Below are 12,926 nucleotides of genomic sequence, written 5' to 3'. Positions count from 1 at the left end.
TTCTGTGCATACTTTGCTAATGTATTCTGACAAAACATATGTATATCACCAACCACATAAATTCAAAACGAGATTGGCTATGCATTCCAGTTTTTCTGCCGTCTTTCCAGCGATGTTTAGAATGTTCACAATCTTACAGCATATTCTTTTCTATACTGACCTTGATAGAGGGATAATATAAGAGGATTGGTAAGCTCCTGGGTCAGAGACTAGCTGATTTCAACAGGCAATTCATGTGTTTTTATTTCAGCAGAACTATGTGGAAGAACTGAGCATCTGAATGACTGCAATAATCCAGATATCACCTAGGAAATGAAAGTACATGAATAATGACAGTGAATTCTACAGTTCCTATAGCAGATGTAACTTTCTGAAAGTGATTTCCTTGAATATGTGTGTAGTTGATGCATTGTTGGTGATGTGTTTCATGATGAAAGTAACCACTGTTTCTTTTGTTAATAACTGCATCTTTTGTTTTTATGTTTTTCAATGATGGTATTATCAATAGTTGTGTTCCTTGATATTATGGTTGTTCAACTGTTAACTATGCAAGTTTTATGCAGACAATAAATGTAGCGGTCACCAATTTTTCATTCAGTCATACATCTATATTTGTATGTGTGTGTGTGTGTGTGTGTGTGTGTGTGTGTGTGTGTGTGTGTGTGTGTGTGTGTGTGTGTGTGTGTGTGTGTGTGTGTGTGTGTGTGTGTGTGTGTGTGTGTGTGTGTGTGTGTATGTGTGCGCCCACACTGGCACTTGCAATTATACATACATAGATAGATAGATAGACAGATAGATAGATAGATAGATAGATAGATAGATAGATAGATAGATATAGACATATAAGCTGCTTCTTTCTTCTGTGTTCCAGACTGGGGTTTATTTCTGGCCTGCCCATCATGTTTGCTATCCATGTGGACTTCTTCTGGAGGCTTCTGATGCCTTCTCCTCCTAATGGGGTGCTGCTAAGGTTAATTTACTTACTGCTATAAACAAATTCTTCTTATGTAGAACCCCCCCCCCCCCCATCCCAGAGAGACTAGTTCAGCACAATAAAATAAATTACGTTCCCAGTTACAATTCATGTCTTAGGACTACATAATATAATAAACATAATCATGCAGGGTAATCATCTTTTATTAATTTTTTTAACGTTTCAAAATATATCATTTGAGTCTCCAAACTGTAGGTCTTATTTTACAGGTTAGGTTATGTGGGGGGTGAAAGTTAGTACACAGAAATAGTAACAAATGCAAAACAATACAAAACAAAAAAAAATGAAGTGACAGATTTCCGAGTGATGTAATGTGAACAAGTGCTGGACTGTGAAAGCAGAACAATCTGTGTTTTCTCAGTATATAACAAAATTGGTTATACATTCATGTCAAAGGTCAGAGACATGTCTATACTTATGTATCCATCATCTGAGACCTGCCCCCAGAGAAAGTCTGAGGGTGATATTATCAAGCAACTTTAGCATATTATATAAAACACCTACATGAAAAGAAAATTATCTTTCTGTACTTGCCTTGGAATGCATTGTGCAGTTTTGAACCTATTATAGAAATGGAAAACAAGTATAAAGGATAAGATTTAGAACTGAGATTTGTGTAAACAAGAAACAACCTACACTCAAGTTTGAAAGGTCACTGTACTGAAGTCACGTGATCATTCATGTTAGTTTCAACTTGTAGTTCCTGATGAGGCAGTTTAACAAACAATGAATGGAATGCAGGTCAAAGTTTACATTCTGTGTGCTTCAGAAAAATATGCATATTAACAGGCCAGAAATGTGGAAAGTCTGCTGATCAAGACAAAGGGTGATATTTTGGAACCCCAGCTACAAGTCAGGCACACAGAGGCTGAGGTACTGTAACTTAGGGTACAGGAATGGGATGAAATGTCTTAATACAATATTTACAATGGTATTACAAGAACATTTATTCAGTTTCTGTTTTCATTTTTTTGGTCTCTAGTAATAGTGTTACGTTACAAACTATACATCAGAAAGAAGGTGTCCTTGGATGGGTCATTTCAACATGTAAAAAATACCTTTTGTTTATGCTTTGCAAATCCAATTTGAGAACATTTCTGATAAGGATTTTCCTTTATAACAGAGTTTAACCTCTGCTTCTCTTTTCTTATTGAAAAGGAAATGTTTAGTATTTATTTCAGGGTGGGGATTAGTAGAAGGCAAAGGTATGGTTTTGCAGAGTGTAGCAGTCAGTTGAAATTCAAGGTTTAAGCTTGACATTTGCACTGGGTAACACATTAACTATAGAAACTTATCACCCCAGAAAGTAATTCCTAACAAAACTAAACAAAACACCAATAATAAATTTGGTATTTGGTATAGCACTGTCGCCTCACAGCAAGAGGTTCTACCATTCGATTCTCAGCTGGAGCACCTTCTGTGTGGAGTCTGCATGTCCTCCCCGCAGTCGAGTGGCGTTTGAAAGACATGTGTGAATGGGCGTGCCTTCGTTGATGGTTGGGCATTGGGCTGGCACCTCAACACCGTAAAAATCTACTGCTAATCATTAGCGGACCGGAGTTCCGCTGTGGCGACCCCTAACCGGGAAAAGTCGAAAGAAGAAGAAGAACAAAAACCTTCTTGAAGGTACCACTGATGGTGAGTCAGTACTTAAAGATTATCTGTTACTGCAGCCTGTTGGCGTAGAGCCCCATGTTATGGCAGGTGTTTGTCTTGAAATGGTAATCTCTGTATCTAACCAGCACAGAATCCTGACTATGGGAGATGTCCAGCTGCATTCTGGGCTTACTATGAGTGCTGTCCAGTTGCATTTTGCTCTTACTGTGAGTGTTGTGCAGCTGCATACTGCACATACCATGAGTGTTATGTAGCTACATACTGTGTTTAAAATGAGTGTTGTACTGTGCTTACTATGAGTGTTGTGCATCTGCATACTGTGCTTAGTATGAGTGCCATGTAGCTGCATGCTGTGTTTACTATGAGTGCTGTGCAGTTGCAAACTGTGCTTACTGTGAGTGTTATGCAGCTGCATACTGTACTTATTGTGAGTGATGTGCAGCTGCATACTGCTTTTACTAGTATTGTTGTACAGTTGCATGCTGCACTAACTGCAAGTGTTCTGCAACTGCATACTGTGTCTACTGTGAGTGTTATGCAGCTACATACTGTGCTTATGATGACTGTTGTGCAGCTGCATACTGTGTTTTACCATGGCTGCATACTGTGTTTTACCATGGGAGTTGCGTGGCTGCATATTGCACTTAGCATGAATGTTGTGTAGCTACATACTGTGCTTAGTATGAATGCTGTGTAGCATACACTGATTTTACCATGAGTGTTGTGCATCTGTATACTGTGCTTGTTATGAGTGTTGGGCAGCTGCATACTGCTCTTACTGTGAGTGTTGATTGGCTGCATCCTGTGATTACTGTGAGTGCTGTGCAGCTACATACTGCACTTACTACATGTGCTGTGCAGCTGCATACTGTGTTTAGTACGAGTGCTGTGTAGCTGCATGGTGCGATTACTATGAGTGTTATGCAGCTGCATACTGCGCTTACTATGAGTGTTGTGTAGATGCATACTGCGCTTACTGTGAGTGTTGTGCAGCTACATACTGCACTTACTACATGTGCTGTGCAGCTGCATACTGTGTTTAGTACGAGTGCTGTGTAGCTGCATGGTGCGATTACTATGAGTGTTATGCAGCTGCATACTGCGCTTACTATGAGTGTTGTGTAGATGCATACTGCACTTACTTTGGGTGTTGTGTAGATGCATACTGCACTTACTGTGAGTGTTGTGTAGCTGCATACTGCATTTACTGTGAGTGTTGTGCAGCTGCATACTGCGCTTACTGTGAGTGTTGTGTAGATGCATACTGCGCTTACTTTGGGTGTTGTGTAGATGCATCCTGTGCTTACTGTGAGTGTTGTGCAGCTACATACTGCACTTACTACATGTGCTGTGCAGCTGCATACTGTGCTTAGTACGAGTGCTGTGTAGCTGCATGCTGTAATTACTATGAGTGTTGTGCAGCTGCATACTGCGCTTACTGTGAATGTTGTGTAGATGCATACTGTGCTTACTGTGAATATTGTGTAGCTGCATACTGCGCATACTGTGAGTGTTGTGTAGATGCATACTGCGCTTACTGTGAGTGTTGTGTAGATGCATACTGCGCATACTGTGAGTGTTGTGTAGATGCATACTGCGCTTACTGTGAGTGTTGTGTAGATGCATACTGCGCATACTGTGAGTGTTGTGTAGATACATAATGTGTTTACTGTGAGTGCTGTGCAGCTGCATACTGAGTTTACTGTGAATGTTGTGTAGCTGCATACTGCTCTTACTATAAGTGTTCTGCAGCTGCATACTGCGCTTACTGTGAGTGTTGTGTAGATGCATACTGCGCATACTGTGAGTGTTGTGTAGATACATAATGTGTTTACTGTGAGTGTTGTGCAGCTGCATACTGAGTTTACTGTGAATGTTGTGTAGCTGCATACTGCTCTTACTATAAGTGTTCTGCAGCTGCATACTGCACTTACTGTGAGTGTTGTGCAGCTGCATACTACTCTTACTGTGAGTGTGCAGCTGCATACTGAGCTTACTGTGAGTGTTGTGTAGTTGCATACTGAGCTTACTGTGAATGTTGTGTAGCTGCATACTGCTCTTACTATGTGTTGTGCAGCTGCGTGCTGCTCTTACTGTGAGTGTTGTGTAGCTACATACTGAGCTTACTGTGAATGTTGTGTAGCTGCATACTGCTCTTACTATAAGTGTTCTGCAGCTGCATACTGCACTTACTGTGAGTGTTGTGCAGCTGCATACTACTCTTACTGTGAGTGTTGTGCAGCTGCATACTGAGTTTACTGTGAGTGTTGTGTAGTTGCATACTGAGCTTACTGTGAATGTTGTGTAGCTGCATACTGCTTGTTGTGCAGCTGCATACTGCTCTTACTGTGAGTGTTCCGTAGCTGCATACTGAGCTAACTGTGAATGTTGTGTAGTTGCATACTGCTCTTACTATGAGTGTTGTGCAGCTACATACTGTGCTTACTATGAGTGTTGTGCAGCTGCGTACTACATTACTAAATATCCTGAGTAAAAGCTTCAACACGTGCCTGATTGTTTCTGCATCAGTAGTAGCATGCCCATCTCTGATGAACATGTCCACATGGTCATGCACCTTTAGCTCATATTCTGTTTTGCTTTTTAAGCTTGGAGAGTTAAAAAGAAGCATTAATAGTAGGCTCTTTATTTAATGTAGTATTTTTTCTGATATATTTATCAGATTTCCATGCTAAGTTGCTGGGGCTGCAATTATTTTATCTAAATCCCTTGGTATTGTTATACTAAAGCATTTTGTATAAATTTGTTTTTTTTAAATGGTTATGTACTGTATAGATATAAAATAACAAATAAACTTCCACTCATTGACCAAAGTACCACATTTATTAGTGCTTTTGCCCTTTTGCAACCAGGACTTCATCAACTGGCCCTCTTCCTGTGAAAAGGACATAACGAAGTTATTAAGTACCAAACCTAAGAATTGTTTTTACAATTTTGGAACTCAACTTAAAAAATTTTGGAAGGAATTGTTAAATAGACATCTTAGGTTTATTAAAACTGACAAAGGGGGATAGATTTTTTTTTTTTATTTATCAAACTGATTATATAAAGTGGATGGAAAAAATGTTAATCGATAAAAATAAATTACATTTATTGGCATTTATAAGAGTTATAAGAAAATTGATGAAGTCTTATTGAGTCTTGTTTCCCAACGATATTTTCAAAATTCTTTTGTGCATGAAAAATATCCTAGCATTGTTATTTGGTATTCCTGAGATTCACACGTTCAAACTTCCTTCTCCTTTTAGGCCCATTGTGTCCAGCCCTGGCTGCATTACAGAAGGAATATCTTTTTATCTTGTCAGAATTTTGAACCCTGTCATTCAAAGAACCCAGAGCTATATCAAGGACTCCTGGGATTTGTGAACCAGTTGCACTGTGTTTTCTTTGATGGGGCAGAATCTATGCTTATTACTTGAGATATTCATCTCTTTTTACTCATATTCCTACCATTGAAGGTACTGAGTTTTCTTAGAAATTATTTGTCCACCCATTCTGATTTTTTCAATCAAAGCATCAACGATATTCGTATATTGTTTGAATTAATTTTAGAAAGCAATTTCTTCATTTTAATTATCAATATTCTCAACAGATCAGAGGTATGGTTAAAGGAGCCCCTTCATTTGCAAATGTGTTGCTTGCATGGCGAAATGTTCACTGTTTTACCATTGGTTCCCTTATTTTCAAAGCTTTTTTATAGAATATTTGCAGATTATCTTTTTTTGTATGTGCATGTGATAAGGTACAGTAGATGAATGTCACTCTTTTATACATCAATTGAACTCTACCACTAAGTTTTTAACTTTTACGATGGGAGCAACTGGGCAGAGGATTAGCTTTTTGGGCATAGAACTGTTGATGAACCTTGACTTAAGTGTGTTTAGCACTAAAATACACAGGAAAGCCACATTCATCAGCTGTTATGTACACTTCAGTAGTAATCACTCTGGTTTTCTAAAAAATAACATTCAAAGAGGACACATAATTAGGGCATTGAGATTCATTTCTGATGATGATGATTTCCTTATAGAAATTGAGTTAATTGCCAGTCTATTTTTAGATAGGGGATACAGTGTAGACCAGCTTAAATCTAGTAGCCTGGAAATTATTGATGCAAGATCTACTTTGTATCCATCTATTTTAAAACAGGGTTATGTACTGAATACTTCTAAAAGAAAATTTGATAGCTTTTTGACTAATATTCTGTGTTTAGACATGGAGGTTGACAACTGCAGCACTAAGAAAGTAACTGTTGACAACTGGGCCATTTGGAAAGGCAACTCTGAATTGCTCTGGGCTGCAGTAGAAGTTCAAATTTTACTTTTAAAAGAAGCATTAATCTTTAAAGCTTGGTAGAAATTAACAAGACCTTGGCACACTTACTATCTACTGACAAGCCAAAGGGAACTTACAACAGTGGCTTTTGCAATGTGTGTAATTTTTTTTCTGTGGGTCCTTCTGTTTAATTGCCACACTTGGATAAGACTATTCTAATTAAGTTCCACTGTAATTGCATATCAATAGGGGTGGCTTACTTTATTGTTTGTGGGGTTTGCAGTTTATTACTATGCTAGAATGACTATCCAGATGAATCAGGGAGCATTTGGCTTTTGTAAGAACCATTAATACTAAGAAAACTTTTTCCAGACACACTTTGCCATGTACTGGACTGGCAACATTTTATTTCAGCATTGTTGATCAAGAACCTTGCAATTACAGGAGGTAGATTACAAAGACAGCCTAAAAGTTAGAGAGACTAAATGGCAAATAAGATTGCAGGCAGACCGTTTTCAGTGTTAAATGAAGTAATCAATATCAACTGTTTTTTTTTAAAGCAAAGAGGTTAAAAAACTAAAATATTTAATGTTTCTAAAACAGAGATTCTTGTTTTTATTAGTATGAAAGGGTTTTGTGTGGTTTGTATAAATTCAAAAATGTCACTTTAAATGTTTATTTTACCATTTGCTGATGACATGAAAATTTTGCTATTTAACTTCAGGAGGGTGTATTGCGTTTTATTTTGATGAAGTTCTGGTTACAGAAGGACAAACACACTAATAAATCACTTAGTTTGGTCAGTGATTGGAGGCCTTTATTATTGTTTTGGCTGTGTATTACCTCAGTCCTGTTTTTTTTTTTTTTGTGTACTGTACAGATATATAGAGCTTCAGGTGACTATCAGTAATACATGTTGATAGTATACCTAGTATATTCTGATGCATCAAAATAATTAAGATATCAGTGAGTTTAAGAACAGAATTTCTTACTGTTGGTTGCATTAGATTAATTTTATATTCTACTGATTGTCTACAATATTGAATATCTAACCACATTTCCTTACATATTTTTTTTTTGTTATATACGCTATCATTTGCAGTTTTTCCTCTATTCATCAGCAAATTGTTTGCTTTAAATATAATCATTTTAGATCAATTAAATGTGCAAATATTGTTCAGAGTATAAGCTATAGGAAACAGTAAGGAAAAAAACATGCTTTGTATTCCTGGTTCTTGTAAATAAAATTTCTGAAGGTGGTCATTATCATGGAAATATAAGACTACTTGATTAATTAGTTTCAGCTGTCTTAAAAAAATCCTTTAACAACTGAAGACAATTATTGTTTAATATAATATGATGGTGTAAATTTGTCAAATGATTGGATTTTAACCAAATTCTCTAATGTATCGCTTTTCAGTTAGCACTATAATTATTATTTAACCAGAGAGGGATTGATTTGATGATTGACAATAAAGAATATAATTCTAAATCTGGTAAACCAATGCCACCCAAAGACCAATCTCTTATGTGATGATCTAGATATAATCTAGATTTATTTAGATACCAAAGAGATCTCAGAATTAAGGAATTAAACTCATTTTTTAAATTTTTAGTGGGAGGAAGAGATAGAGATTGTATGAGGTATACATTTTTGGTAAAATAATCATTTTAATTAAAGAAAGTCTCTCATCCATAGTGAAAAAAACATATTGAATGTTTTAATAAGATTCTTTATGATGGTTAAACTATTATAATTAACACTTGATATATGTTTAATATTATCTGTTAAGTTATCTCTAAATAGATTTTTTTGTCTTCTACAATATATTTGAATATAGGAGGCAATCAGACCAGTTGTTTATAGTCTAGCTGATCTCAACTTTAAAACTGGTGCCAGTGATAAATTGGCATTTAAGCCAGGGGGGTCTATTGGCCTCCAGAATAATTTGCCAGTAACATTCCTTATATTATATGTGGGTTTCCCACCATCCACCTCTGACATCCATAGGAATTTCCTCCAGGACAAAGAATAAAAACTTCACACTAGGGCAATCTAAGGAATGCTTATACAAGGCATTACATGTCCTTTTATTCTTAATGTCATTTGTGTGCTTGTGTATTCTCTGCTTTAACTTCCTTTGAGTATCACAGGCACCAGTTTTAAAGTTGAGATCAGCCAGACTATAAACAACTGGTCTGATTACCTCCTAATAATTTAAACATGTTTAGAACTTGTGCCTTTTTTCCCAGCTACAAAAACTATATGACTGACTTTGTCAGTATATGTTTAAGCTTTAGTAGCTTTGCGAGGAAATGTCTTCTAAGTGTTTTTTTATTTTGAAACTGTAATCACTTTATTAGTCAAAGTTCATGATACAAATATTTAGTCACAAGAGGGTGCTATTGACAAATAAGATGATATAGCTTGCATTTTAACATTTTAATGTGTTTTATTCTATTTTTTTATATTATGGAAATGTGATTTAATTCTAAAAGGAATATTTACACGAACCCTAAATGTGATGATGCAGTCAGGGACATTATGTTTGATTGGTTAACTTAAATATAAAAAGACTGGGAGTTTGATGGTTTGGTTTTGCATCTGAAGAAGTGTTACATGAAAACGTACTCATTTGTTGACTGTTTATGTTTTAACTAAGGAATAAACTACTGTGAGACTAAACTTGGCGTTACTCAGTGTTCTTTTGGAATATTTATTGCTTCTTATACAAGCACTTACCAAAAAACATTATGTACAACTTATATATAATCCCAGTTATATGTCTATTCATCTTCAACATACATACAGTAAACCCGCAGTTAACCAGCACCCATGGAGATTGGTAGATGCCGGATGAGTGTAGTTTCTGGTTGCTTCAGAGTTACTATTAAAAACAGGCCTGACAAATACTGTACCCTATACTATATCATGCCATAAATACTGTATTGATTTGATTTTAATATTGAAGTGCAGTAATTAAAAGTCTGGCTGGAATAATAATATTTTCAACTTATATTTCTTCTAGAAAGCGTGGCACGAGGAACGGTTTTCAGTGGTATGCTGAGTGGATTGGAATTGAATGAACTGAACAATGAGAGAGAAAGTGAATGCATGTATGAAAGCAGAAGCAACTGTGTGTGAGAGCTCGGAGAGAGAAAGCATGAGTGAATGCATGTATGAAAGCAGAAGCAACTGTGTGTGAGAGCTCGGAGAGAGAAAGCATGAGTGAATACATGTATGAAAGCAGAAGCAACTGTGTGTGAGAGATCGGAGAGAGAAAGCATGAGTGAATACATGTATGAAAGCAGAAGCAACTGTGTGTGAGAGCTCGGAGAGAGAAGGCATGAGTGAATGCATGTATGAAAGCAGAAACAACTGTGTGAGAGAGCTCGGAGAGAGAAAGCATGAGTGAATGCATGTATGAAAGCAGAAGAGAGTGTGTGTGAGAGCTCGGAGAGAGAAAGCATGAGTGAATGCATGTATGAAAGCTGAAGCAACTGTGTGTGAGAGCTCGGAGAGAGAAAGCATGAGTGAATGCATGTATGAAAGCAGAAGCAACTGTGTGTGAGAGATCGGAGAGAGAAAGCATGAGTGAATGCATGTATGAAAGCAGAAGCAACTGTGTGTGAGAGCTCGGAGAGAGAAAGCATGAGTGAATGCATGTATGAAAGCAGAAGCAACTGTGTGTGAGAGCTCGGAGAGAGAAAGCTTGAGTGAATGCATGTATGAAAGCAGAAGCAACTGTGTGTGAGAGCTCGGAGCGAGAAAGCATGTGTGAATGCATGTATGAAAGCAGAGGCAACTGTGTGTGAGAGCTCGGAGAGAGAAAGCATGAGTGAATGCATGTATGAAAGCAGAAGCAACTGTGTGTGAGAGCTCGGAGAGAGAAAGCATGAGTGAATGCATGTATGAAAGCAGAAGCAACTGTGTGTGAGAGCTCGGAGAGAGAAAGCATGAGTGAATGCATGTATGAAAGCAGAAGCAACTGTGTGTGAGAGCTCGGAGAGAGAAAGCATGAGTGAATGCATGTATGAAAGCTGAAGCAATTGTGTGTGAGAGCTCGGAGAGAGAAAGCATGAGTGAATGCATGTATGAAAGCAGAAGCAACTGTGTGTGAGAGCTCGGAGCGAGAAAGCATGAGTGAATGCATGTATGAAAGCAGAAGCAAATGTGTGTGAGAGATCGGAGAGAGAAAGCATGAGTGAATGCATGTATGAAAGCAGAAGCAACTGTGTTTGAGAGCTCGGAGAGAGAAAGCATGAGTGAATGCATGTATGAAAGCAGAAGAGAGTGTGTGTGAGAGCTCAGAGAGAGAAAGCATGAGTGAATGCATGTATGAAAGCAGAAGCAACTGTGTGTGAGATCTCGGAGAGAGAAAGCATGAGTGAATGCATGTATGAAAGCAGAAGCAACTGTGTGTGAGAGCTCGGAGAGAGAAAGCATGAGTAAATGCATGTATGAAAGCAGAAACAACTGTGTGTGAGAGCTCGGAGAGAGAAAGCATGAGTGAATGCATGTATGAAAGCAGAAACAACTGTGTGTGAGAGCTCGGAGAGAGAAAGCATGAGTGAATGCATGTATGAAAGCAGAAGCAACTGTGTGTGAGAGCTCAGAGAGAGAAAGCATGAGTGAATGCATGTATGAAAGCAGAAGCAACTGTGTGTGAGAGCTCGGAGAGAGAAAGCATGAGTGAATGCATGTATGAAAGCAGAAGCAACTGTGTGTGAGAGATCGGAGAGAGAAAGCATGAGTGAATGCATGTATGAAAGCAGAAGCAACTGTGTGTGAGAGCTCGGAGAGAAAGCATGAGTGAATGCATGTATGAAAGCAGAAGCAACTGTGTGTGAGAGATCGGAGAGAGAAAGCATGAGTGAACACATGTATGAAAGCAGAAGCAACTGTGTGTGAGAGATCGGAGAGAGAAAGCATGAGTGAACGCATGTATGAAAGCAGAAGCAACTGTGTGTGAGAGCTCGGAGAGAGAAAGCATGAGTGAATGCATGTATGAAAGCAGAAGCAACTGTGTGTGAGAGCTCGGAGAGAGAAAGCATGAGTGAATGCATGTATGAAAGCAGAAGCAACTGTGTGTGAGAGCTCAGAGAGAGAAAGCATGAGTGAATGCATGTATGAAAGCAGAAGCAACTGTGTGTGAGAGATCGGAGAGCGAAAGCATGAGTGAATGCATGTATGAAAGCAGAAGCAACTGTGTGTGTGAGCTCGGAGAGAGAAAGCATGAGTGAATGCATGTATGAAAGCAGAAGCAACTGTGTGTGAGAGCTCGGAGAGAGAAAGCATGAGTGAATGCATGTATGAAAGCAGAAGCAACTGTGTGTGAGATCTCGGAGCAAGAAAGCATGAGTGAATGCATGTATGAAAGCAGAAGCAACCGTGTGAGAGCTCGGAGTGAGAAAGCATGAGTGAATGCATGTATGAAAGCAGAAGCAACTGTGTGTGAGAGATCGGAGAGAGAAAGCATGAGTGAATGCATGTATGAAAGCAGAAGCAACTGTGTGTGAGAGATCGGAGAGAGAAAGCATGAGTGAATGCATGTATGAAAGCAGAAGCAACTGTGTGTGAGAGCTCGGAGAGAGAAAGCATGAGTGAATGCATGTATGAAAGCAGAAGCAACTGTGTGTGAGAGATCGGAGAGAGAAAGCATGAGTGAATGCATGTATGAAAGCAGAAGCGAGTGTGTGTGAGAGATCGGGGAGAGATAGCATGAGTGAATGCATGTATGAAAGCAGAAGCAACTGTGTGTGAGAGATCGGAGAGAGAAAGCATGAGTGAATGCATGTATGAAAGCAGAAGCAACTGTGTGTGAGAGCTCGGAGAGAGAAAGCATGAGTGAATGCATGTATGAAAGCTGAAGAGAGTGTGTGTGAGATATTGGAGAGACAAAGAGTGAGTGAATGAATGTATCAAAGCTGAAAAGACTATGTGTGTGTTGGAGATTGGAGAGAGAATATGCAATGTGATGCAAACTGACTGAGTGAGTATGGAGCAAGTGTTGACATTTTA

At 38.3% G+C, this 12,926-nt stretch overlaps 1 protein-coding gene across 1 annotated transcript in view; it reads left to right on the top strand.

The window, feature by feature from the left end:
* The first annotated feature begins 2,547 nt into the window (after positions 1–2,547).
* LOC122791242 (nuclear receptor subfamily 1 group I member 3-like) overlaps positions 2,548–12,926 on the top strand; it is a 421,797-nt gene continuing 411,418 nt past the window's right edge. The window contains exon 1 of the mRNA XM_044058907.1: positions 2,548–2,632. The gene's annotated coding sequence lies outside the window, so the exon portion shown is untranslated. The remainder of the gene's footprint in view (positions 2,633–12,926) is intronic.

The sequence above is a fragment of the Protopterus annectens genome, chromosome 17.part0 (genome assembly GCF_019279795.1).
Source record: "Protopterus annectens isolate FY-2018-M chromosome 17.part0, PAN1.0, whole genome shotgun sequence".
NCBI lineage: Eukaryota > Metazoa > Chordata > Ceratodontiformes > Protopteridae > Protopterus > Protopterus annectens.
This window is presented reverse-complemented; position numbering and strand designations above follow the sequence as displayed.